An 11,635-nucleotide genomic window follows, 5' to 3' on the forward strand; every position below is an offset into this window, starting at 1 on the left:
AGGGGTGGCCGCTCATTTTGCGTAAACTGAAAGGGAGGGGGAAGGGCGGTGTTTTGGAAACCATATGCTCTTAGGAACTGTTTCTCTTTAAGCTAGCAATCAGAGAGACAGTAACACCAGAGGGAACTGGGAGTGTGTAATCTACGGTGGACTGCATAAGTACATTTAAATAAATGTACACGGTGTATAGAGACATATGTTCATGTTACCAGGAGTCCTGGCTGTTCACGTATCTATTAACAAACACGCAGTCCATTTCACTATTAAAAGTGGATCACGGCTTCAATTTGGTCAGCAGGTGACTGGCAATGTCCCTCTCACACGGCTCAGTAGACAATGAAGTCACCCTTGCGTGGGGAAAAAAAAAAAAAAACAGGACACATATGAAAGAAGAAACCTAAAATGTGAAAATTACCATATGAAAATGTCAATAATAATATCATGAGAAGCCCCAAAGAAGGAGAGGACAAAAGCAAGAACCGTTTTTCTGGCTGTGCCAAGGGACATCCACAGCGACCAGGGTGCCCGGACCCCGTTAGTGAGTTTCTTCACCCTTCCAACTTGGGTAATGGTCGAGCAGGCGGGGGGAGGGCTGGGGTGGGAACAGCACGGTGTGGAGAGCTCCAGGGAGGTTAGCGAGCCCGCTGCCATGCAGGCTGCTGGGAAATGGTCGCTTCTGCAGACAATCTCTTTTACAGGTAGAAGTGCGAGTCCTTTCCCAGTCTGCTTGATTCAACTCTCCTTCTTCCTTCAAAGCGAGCTTTCCCCTGTCACCTCTTCCTGCGGCTCTTTATCCTGCGGTACTGGGGACTGTGCAGCCTCCCGGCCGCCGCTCTCGGGTTTTCTGCCTGTCTGGAGACCCAGGGAAACCACTGCAGGCATTTGACTGCTTCCTGCAGCACAGGAAGGAGCACCGTGGGTCATCGTCTCAGCTAAACCCCTTAGCAAGGCACCACTGAAAAACCGAACAAATGGCCAAGAAGTGCCTCTGCGGAGGAACCTGCCAGCAAGACGTGTTCCTTTGCCACGAGGGATGCTTCGGCAAAAGCCTCCATCCCTCATTAAATCAATAAAATCAAGTGTCCTTTATTTTAATCCTCTGCACTGTAATCCAGTAGCAAGGAGAGGGGCCCAGGCTTTTCATCTCATTGTTTCAAAACAGATCGTTGGGTTGGAATTGACAAAAGGTTCATTCCTTTACCTTTGTGGAAATGTCAGTAAAAAGGCAGGTGCTGGGCATTTGGACTCTTGTGCTCAGTACAAGAGAAAAAGGAACGTGGGGGGTGGGGTGGGGAGTGGGGGAGGGATCTGTGACAGACTAACTGCATGTACTGAAGCTTTATAAGACATTTTGTTTAGCTTGATATTGTGCCGCAGTGAGGAGAGAGGTGGAATCTATTGTGTGCCAGCTGCATGAATCAGTGGATTGAAGTCTAACAGCCTCAGATCCTCTTTTATACAGTAGAGGGGAGATTAAAGCAGGGAGCTCATATGTCACAAAATAGAGGTACAATGCAGTTCTGGCTTGCTTAGTGCACTCAGCCAGCATTTGATCCAAATTTAGCCAAAGGGAACGAACGGGTGCTGCCATCAGCCAGGAAGGTGACAAATGTTGGGCTGCAATATCCCAAATTCCTTTTCTGCTTCCAAAATGTCATCTCTCCTTTGTCAGCTCCATTATGAGTGAATCTATGTATAGTCACAGACCAACTGGAAACAAACAGAAACACCCGAACCCTAGCTAAATTATTCTACACCTGCCGCTTCCTAAGCTGTGTAATTGATACAGAACACAGGGAAGTTTTGTATCCAGGACTTACAACCTCATTTATTTAACGAGTACTTGCTGAGTGCTATAGTAAGTACATTCTAGAAGCTGAAAGGGATAAACAAGGAATCTAACACATACTCTCCCCCTCCCTAAAAGCCTGCAGACTCATTAAGGAGATAAGAGAGAGAGACAGACAGACAGACCTACACACACACTCTCAGGAACAAAGGCAATGAGGCATTTTGTTGAATGACTAAAGATGGAAGCCTAAGTAAGTGCTATAGGAATCAGAAAAAGTGAACTCTGAGCTAGTTTTCTTTGAAACAGGATAGGGAGTGTTTGGAGTACTGAGCACTTTTAGGAATCTTAAATGAGCTGTATCAAATAACAGAGTGTAGCAGTTTTATCATCTTTGTTTAATAGGCAAAGAAACTGAAACTCAAAGAGAGGAGTTAACTTGCCTAGAGTTGTGCAGTTTATAAGAGGCAGAGCAGGCATTGAAATTGCCAGGGGATTTCTCTTATCCAAGTCTGCAACCTGCATGGCCCTGGGCCGGGGGTGGGGGGGCGGAGGAGCCTTGGAAGGAGCAGCCAACCTGCATCTCTCCCCTTCTCTCTTCCTGAGTTCTCCATCTGCCCTCACAGAATCGTCTGGGTCTTACTGGCTGCTGTTTTCTCTGGATTATCCGTCCCTTTCTGTGTAGATTTCCCTCCCTGTGCAGACTCCATGGTCAAATCTATAATACAATTTTATTTCTAGAAGAGATCTTACCAGCAGCTTGTCTAAGGTCAAGCAGGTTAGTAGCTGTAGATGGGAGACTACAGTTGGTATTTAGAGGCCCAGCCCGGTGTTCTTTCCAGCAGTATCCACAGCCTTTCTCACTTCACATCGATCTTCACCATTGATTCCTCAAATCTCCCAAGCTTCTGTGTTCGCCACACCTCTCGCATCCGCACTGGGTGCATTTCTCTTTTGCTTTATTGGGGGCAACTTTGGGGAAGAAGGGGAACTATGCAGGCCTGACCATCTGCACTGTCAGGGACTCCAGTTACAACCAGGGGTCCCATCTGCTCCTGGGCTGTGCTAGTCTTTTCTCTGAGCCTCCCAGGAGCCATTCCAGGCATTTTCTCTTTTCAAGCCCTCAATGCAAGTGGTAAATGAGCTCATCTTCTATCTTAATGAGAACATTGACATCATCTGACATGTGATACCTCATTTTCACCTCAATAATAACTTCCACTCCCTTCTCTGCACTCCATGGTGCCCAGCCCAATACCAGAAGAACTCTTTCCTGCCTGTCCTACTCCAAACGGTAAATCACGGAGGGTTGGCTTTGGGGCCTGTGTCCTCCTTGGCCTTCAAGATTGTCCCCATTTTGTCTCAAAATCTGTACTCAGAGAAGAACCTAATAAACAGAAAGTTGTGAAAAAATCTTACAAAGGCATGATATGCTGCTCTTTATTCACTATAGGAGCTTTTAATTATTTGTTATAACAGGAGAAAGAGTCCACAAGGCAAAGAAATGTATTTATGATCGTGGGATATCAGACACCCTTGAAAATGACTAAGGTATTTGGGAGTAGCACCTTCAGCCTGCCCTAGTGATCAGCACGCAACGGAATCTTTGACTTAAGAGCCTCCGCCATTCGTTTCAGCTCAGGACACCCTGTGTTCTTTGGACGATCTGGCCCCTTCACTGCTCTTCCCAGCCTTACTTCCTCATTCTGCATGAGTACCTTTCCTTGGCCCTCGCTTCAGAGAGGCACACGTTCTTGCAACGTGATCATCTGTTTTCTGACTCTGGTGCGTATACTCTAACAATTCTATCTGCTCTCTTTTACTGCCCACAATTTCAAATACATACTCTACTTGCCTCCATTTCTCAATGCCTGCTCATTCCTTAAAAGTTTGATGAACTTCTAATGGAGAAAACTTGTGGTAATTTACCAAATCCTTATTCTTCTCGATGTCTTTTTAAAATTCAATTCTTCTAAAAGTCGCTTCTTGCAGAATAATTATTCTTAATCTGTCAAAACCTCCACACTTTTTAAAAACAAATGCTTGTAACTGTGTCCTGTCATGCTAAAACGAAATGTATTAGAGTGTAATTTTTCTACTCACATAATTTTAATAACATAATGCCTTCCCTATATATGAGAAATTAAAATAATTTACAATAAGCATCAATCACTATATAAAATCACTATTAATACAATTGATATAAATGCAGGTTGATAGAAATGTGATCCAAATATCATAAGCAGCATGCCTTTCAACAATGTGGATTTTGGAACTGATAAAAAAAAGGTCTGGTAAAGATTCAAATCAAAAGAACTACAGAGTAATGGCATTTCTGGAAAATGCAATGTATTTTAAACATTGCTAAAATCTGTGTTTTTATGAAATAAGCTAGGTCGTAGACTAAAATGACTTCAAATGGATTTGTTTACTCATGTGAATGGCCATGAGCATTCAACAGATTGCTTGATGCAAGACAATTCTTCATCATGTGGGACTGTCTCATGTTGCAAGATGTCTGGCATCCCCTCCCACTCCCAACAAACACAATGTAAAAACATCCTCCAGCACTGCCAGCCAAAAATTTCGAAAAACCCCAGTCGTGGGTGGCATGGCACCTATTAAAAACCATCGTTTTATGTTATTGTATCTTTAGCTCAAGTGGCTTTTCTCGCGGCATTCCTGCGTTTCTGATCCACCATTTCCTCTAGGCAGGCTGCTGTCCCCCTTTTCCTAGGCACATTTTACTCTGGACATTTCCCCAGGCACAGTCTTTGGCCATCTATTACTCTGTCTCTCAGCTTTATTGATGCGTAAGGTATATACAATGCAGTTTATCAATTTTAAGTGCACAGGGAATACTTCAGTGAATACAGCCATGTGGCCCTCACCACAAACCATGAGAATGAGTAGTCCCAGCACTCCAGAAAGTTCTCTCTGTCTCTATACATCAATCTCCTCCCTACAAATCCAGCCCCTTACACTGATCAGCTTTCTGGGGTAGTTTCACTTGTTACAGAGTTTCATTAAAGGGTCTATAGAGCATTTAGTGTTTCAAGCCTGACGCCTTTAATTTAGCGCAAGGGTTTAGATATTCATCTGTGTTGTGAATGTAGCAGTAATTAGTTTGGGGGGGGTATAATTTATTGATGAGGAGTATTCCATTATATAGTTTAGTGCGCTTGTTTACACATTCACTTCTCGAAGAGCATTATTGTATTTACAGTTTGGCTTGCCATGAATAAAGCTGTTCTTAACAGCTAAGAAATATATCTTCATTTATCTTAACTACCTAGGAGAGGTATTGTTGATATGTATGATAAGTACAGTTTATAGTCAAAACAATAAGAAATGACAGATATTTTTCAAAGTGGATAAATTGTTTTGCCCTCACCTTGACAATGTTTTAGCTACTCTGGATCATCACCAACTCTTGATATTATTGGTTTTTAAAAAAATATTTTAACCATTCTAGTATTTTTGTAGTGGTATCTCATAGTAGTTTAATTTGTGTTTTTCTGATGGTTACTAATGGTAATCATTTGTTCATGTAGTTAGTTTTAATTTGTGTAATATTTTTGGAGAAATATGTGTCCCAATTTTGTCCATTCTGTAATTACATTATTAACATATTCTGAGTTATAGTTTTTTATTTACACTTTAGTCATTTAGGAGACATATATGTTCACGTTTTAGAAGTATTTTCACCTAGTCTGTGTCTTTTCTTAGTGATATCATAAAGGAGGTAAATTTTTCCCATTTTTAAAATTTAAGGTAAACAAATTTTATGTAATTCATATACACAGATTTAGGAACATAGTGATATTTCTCACCTTACTCTCCCCCCCCCCCCAAATGCTCCCACCTTTCCTCCTCCCTCCTTATTCCCTCTCTTAATTTTTACAATGATCTACTTTCACTTTACTTTATACTATTAACCCTACACTAACTAAAGAGTTCAAGAAATAATAATAAGAAAAAGAAAACTATTCCTCAACAGTAGAGACAAAGGCTGTAAACAATTTTTTTATTGATGAAATTCTGTTTATCAGTTTGTTTTCTTTCTATGCCTCTTGCTCTTTGTGTCATATATGGAATTTGTATGTATTCCAAGGTCACAAATATTTTCTTCCATAGTTTTTTGTTTTTGTTTTTCCTTCTAGGAGCATTTTATAGTTCCCACACTTACATCTAAGTTTATGGTCTCTTTTGTGTTGATTTCTATATATGACGTGGGTTAAAGATTGAAGAGTGTGTGTGTGTGTGCGTGTGAGTGTGTATGAGTAGCCAACTGTTACAGCACCATCTGTTATAGAAATTCTTGCTTCCCTCATTGAATTACCTTAGCACTTTTGTGAAAAATCAATTGACTGTGTAAGTATGGGTCTATTTCTGTATTCTTTTCAGTTTCACTGATCTATGTGTCTATCATTAGGCTAATACCACACCCTCTTGTTTCTTGTAGCTTTGTAGTAAAACTTGAAATCAGATAGTGTGAGTCTTCCAACTCTGCTCTTCTGTATAAATTTGAGAATTGACATGCCAGCTTCTACAAAATAGCCGGCACCGATTCAACAGAACAGGTTGTTTTTAATCCGTGAACATACTATAGCTCTGCATTTATTTAGACATTTTAAATTTTCTCCCAGGGATTGTTAAGTTTCAGCATACAGGTCTTGCATCTCGTTTTGTAAAGTATTCATGATGTACTTTAAAAAATTTCAATTTCAAATTGCAAGTTGTTGGTACATAGAAATGCAGTTGGTTTTTGTATATTGATTTTTGTATTGCACAACCTTAATAACTTAAACTATTAGTTATAGGAACTTTTGAAAAAAATATATTCATTAGATTTTCTGTAAAGGCAGTCATATCCCTTGTGTACATAAATAGCCTTGTATCTTTCCAATCAGTAGGTCTTTCATTTCATTTTCTTACTTAGTTGCATTGGTTGAGACTTCTAATACTTAACGTTGAAGAGATAAAATAGCAAACTTTGTCCTGGTAATGGGAAGAAAGCATTTCTTTCCCCTATTGCAAATATTTTTTTATAGATGCCATTTAGTAGGTTGAGTAATGGTTTACAGGTGGTTTTAAAATCATGAATGGTTGGGGCTGGCATTGTGGCATAGTGGGTAAAGCTGCCACCGGTGACTCCAGCATCCCATATGGGTACAGATTCCACTCCTAAGTGCTCCACTTCTGATCTGGCTCTCTGCTAGTGTGCCTGGGAAAGCAGCGGGAGATGGCCCAAATCTGTGGGCCCCTGCACCCATGTGGGAGACCTGGAAGAAGCTTCTGGCTCCTGGTTCCATCTTGACCATTGAGGCCATTTGGGGAGCAAACCAAAAAAATCATGAATGGTTGTTGAATTTTGGCAAATACTTTTTCTGCCTCGATTGAGATAATTACGTAGTTTATTGATTCTGTATGTATTTTGCTAAAATTTTATTAAAGATTTTTTTACCACATTCATTAGAATGATTGGATTAATGTTTTCATTTTTTAACAATTTAGGGTATTGGTATCAGAATACTACTGGCCACAAGAAGTGAAATCTTGAAGTGAAACTTGGAAGATTTTGTACAGAATTCATATGAATTCTTTATTAATTATTTGGTAACATTAAATACTTAAAACACCTGAGTCCAGTGTTTTATATTTAAGAGGTTATGCACCAGGAATTCAATTTTTAAAAAATATATGGAGTGCTGTGTGAGTTATTGATGTTTTTTCTTTGCGTGAGTTCTGGAAGTTTGCATCTTTTACAAATCTTGTCCTCATCCAAATGTCAAATTGATTGCCATGAAATGGTTCATAATATTCTTTTAATACCATTTCTATCGTTGCTGGATCTTCAGTGATGTCTTTTCCTTCTTTTATGACAATGCTAATTTGTGTCTTACATTATTTTCTGATCCTCCTTGTTAGAGTTCTATTAGTTTTTTATTGATACTTTCAAAGAAGCAAAGCATCAATAAACCTAAATTAAATGAAAAACATAATGATCTCTAGTTCCATCACTGTGCTGCAAATGGTAGGATTTTATTCTTTTTATGGCTGAATAATAGACCATTGTGGCATATACTACATTTTCTTCATGCTTTCGTCCATTGATCGGGACTTCAGTTGATTCCATATCGTGGCTATCGTGAATAGTGCTGTAGTAAACATGGCAGTGCAGGTACCTCTTTCATGTGCTGATTTCATTTCCTTCAGGTATTTACTCAGAAATAGGATAGCTGGGCCATAGGGGAGGTCAATTTAAAATGTTTGAGGAAGCCTCTCCTGTTTTCCACTCCCACCTTCTGTATACTAGAGTTCCCTTTTCTCCACATCCTTTCCAATATTTGTAATTTTTTGTCTTTTGTCATTTGACAATAGCCAGCTGGAGTGAGATGATACCTCATTGTGGTTTTGATTTAAATTTCCCTGATGGTTGGTGATACTGGATATTTTTCTTACATATTTGTTGATCATTTATATTTTCTCTTTTCAAAAATGTCTGTTTAGATCCTTTGTCCATTTCTTAATTGAGTTGTTTATTTTTTATTTTTGGTGTTGACCTTTTCTGAGGACCTTATATACTCTTTATATTAATCCCTTCTCAGACACATAGTTTTAAAATATTTTTTCCCATTTTGTTGATTGTCTTTTCACTCTGTTGATTGTTTCATTTGCTGCACAGAAGCTTCCTAATTATATATAATCTCCTTTATTCATTTTTGTTTTGGTTTTCTGTGCTTTGGGGCTCTTAACGCAAGAGATCATTACCTAGATCAGTGTTTTACAGTGTTTCCCCTATGTTTTCTTCTGCTACTTTCATAGTTGAAGTTTTACATTTAGATCTTTCATCCATTTTGAGTTGATTTTTGTATAGTGTGGGAGGCAGGAGTCTTATTTCAAACTCCTACATGTGGATATATAGATTTCCCAGCACCAGTTATTAAGGATATTGTCTTTTTTCCAGGAAATACTTCTGGCAACTTTGTCAAAGACAAGTTGGCTGTAGATTCACGGGTTTATTTCTGGGATTTCTAGTCTATTCCATTGTTCTGTGTGTCTATTTTTATGTTAGCACTAAGATGTTTTGGTTACAGTAGTTCTGTAGTATGTCATGAAATCTGATAGTATGATATAGGTACTTACTACCATACATTTTTGTCTTCGAAATGCTATTGTTGTATCCCAAAAGTTTTGATATATTGCATTTCAGTTCTCATTAGCTTCAAGGAATTTTTAAATATCTCTTTTGATTTCATCAGAAGCATGTTGTTTAATGTCCATGTATTTGTATAATTTCTAGAGTCTTTTGTTGTTGACTTCCAGTTTTATTCTATTCTCATCAGAAAAGTTATATGATATAATTTTATTCATTGATATTTATTTATTGAATTTTTTGTGACTTGTTTTGTGGCCTAGTATATGCTTTATCCTAAACAATGTTCTATGTCCTAATGAAAAGAATGTGTATTGTTCAGCTGTGGGTGGAACATTCTGTAAATGTCCATTTCATCCATAGTGTGATTCAACTCTCATGTTTCTTTGTTGATTTTTGTCTGAATGATCTATCCATTGATGAAAGTGAAGTGTTAAAGACTCCTAATATATAGGTTATAACACTAGAACTTATATCTCACTTTAGGCATAGTAATATTTGCTTTATAAATTTGAATGCTCTGGCATTAGGAGCATATACATTTACAATGGTTATATCTTCTTGTTCAATATGGTTAATCTGTATTTTATAATTATATAATTATTCCATTTATATTCAAAGTTCTTATTAATAAGTAATAGCTTGATCCTTTTATTTTTTTCTTTAAAAATTTTGTTTTGAATATTCTTCTTTCCTTTTCTAGTGGATTTTATATGTTCATGTGTTTTCATGATGGAATTTATCTTTGTATATATACAGCATTGTTAAATATCATTTGTGAGGCTTGGTTGGGTGGTAGTTAATTACTTCAATTTTTCTCTAGTTTGGAAATTATTTGTCTTTACTTCATTTAGGAAAGATAGCTTTACAGGGTAAAGTATTCTGAGTTGGCAGTTATTTTTTATTCTTTCAGAACTTGGATTATATCATTCTAATCCTTTTTTTTAAAACTTTTATTTAATGAATATAAATTTCCAAAGTACAGCTTATGGATTACCATGGCTTCCCCCCCAATAACTTCCCTCCCACCCGCAACCCTCTCCTTTCCTGCTCTCTCTCCCCTTCCATTCACATCAAGATTCATTTTCAATTCTCTTTATATACAGAAGATCAGTTTAGTATATATTAAGTAAAAATTTCAACAGTTTTCCCCCACATAGCAACACAAAGTGAAAAATACTATTGGAGTACTAGTTATAGCATTAAATCACAATATACAGCACATTAAGGACAGAGATCCTACATGATATTTTTAAAAAATTGATTACTGATGACATAAACAAGAGTGTCAAATTGTTAAGTCAGCAACAGGAGTCACTGTGTACTTACATCCCATGTGGGATCTGTCCTTAATGTGTTGTCTAATGTGCAGTGATGCTATAACTACTACTGAAACAGTATTTTTACACTTTGTGTTTCTGTGTGGGTACAAACTGATGAAATCTTTACTAATTATATACTGAATTGATCTTCTGTATATAAAGATAATTGGAAATGAAAAAAAGCAAAAAACCTGGTTTTAAATTGGAAATGACATAGAAAATTAATTAATTTTTTATGGCCTTGGATAGAGGACATATCAGATATTAAACTGATAAGAACAGATACTACACTTGATCTTAGCCAAAAGGCCGAGAAGCGATCAGAAAATTAATTAATTTTTAAAAAAATATTATGTAGGATCTCTGTCTTTAATGTGTTGTACACTGTTATTTAATGCTATAACAAGTACTCCAACAGTGTTTTTTCACTTTGTGTTGCTATATGGGGGCAAACTGTTGAAATCTTTACCTAATATATACTAAACTAATCTTCTGTATATAAAGAGAATTGAAAATGAATCTTGATGTGAATGGAAGGGGAGAGAGGGCGGGAAAGGAGAGGGTTGTGGGTGGGAGGGAAGTTATGGGAGGGGGGGAGCCATTGTAACCCATAAGCTGTACTTTGGAAATTTATATTCATTAAATAAAAGTTTAATAAATGGAAAAAAACCAAAAAAATTGATTAATTTTCTATGCAATGTCCAATTTAAAACCAGGTTTGTTTTTTTTTTTTTCATTTTCAATTATCTTTATATACCAAAGATCGATTGAGTATATACTAAGTAAAGATTTCATCAGTTTGCACCCACACAGAAACACAAAGTGTAAAAATACTGTTTCAGTACTAGTTATAGCATTACTTCACATTGGATAACACATTAAGGACAGATCCCATATGAGACATAAGTACACAGTGACTCCTGTTGTTGACTTAACAATTTGACACTCTTGTTTATGGCATCAGTAATCTCCCTAGGCTCCCGTCATGAGTTGCCGAGGCTATGGAAGTCTTTAGGGTTAGCCAACTTTGATGTTATTCCGATAGGGTCATAGTCAAAGTGGAAGTTCTCTCCTCCCTTCAGAGAAAGGTACCTCCTTCTTTGATGGCCCCATTCTTTCCACTGGGATCTCACTCGCAGAGATCTTTCATTTAGGTGTGTTTTTTTTTTTTTTTTTTTTCCCAGAGTGTCTTGGCTTTCCATGCCTGAAATACTCTCATGGGCTCTTCAGCCAGATCCGAATGCCTTAAGGGCTGATTCTGAGGCCAGAGTGTTATTTAGGACAAATATCATATGTTCTCCCTGATCAGCGACAACTGAGCACCAAAGGGGAAATCTGTTGAAGTGAATTGGACACTATGAGAAA

The 11,635-nt window shown here is 37.7% G+C and overlaps 1 pseudogene; it reads right to left on the reverse strand.

The window, feature by feature from the left end:
* Positions 1–10,473: 10,473 nt before the first annotated feature.
* LOC133757284 (U2 spliceosomal RNA) lies at positions 10,474–10,591 on the reverse strand (annotated as a pseudogene).
* Positions 10,592–11,635: the final 1,044 nt, after the last annotated feature.

This window comes from Lepus europaeus, chromosome 3 (assembly GCF_033115175.1).
Source record: "Lepus europaeus isolate LE1 chromosome 3, mLepTim1.pri, whole genome shotgun sequence".
NCBI classification, from domain to species: domain Eukaryota; kingdom Metazoa; phylum Chordata; class Mammalia; order Lagomorpha; family Leporidae; genus Lepus; species Lepus europaeus.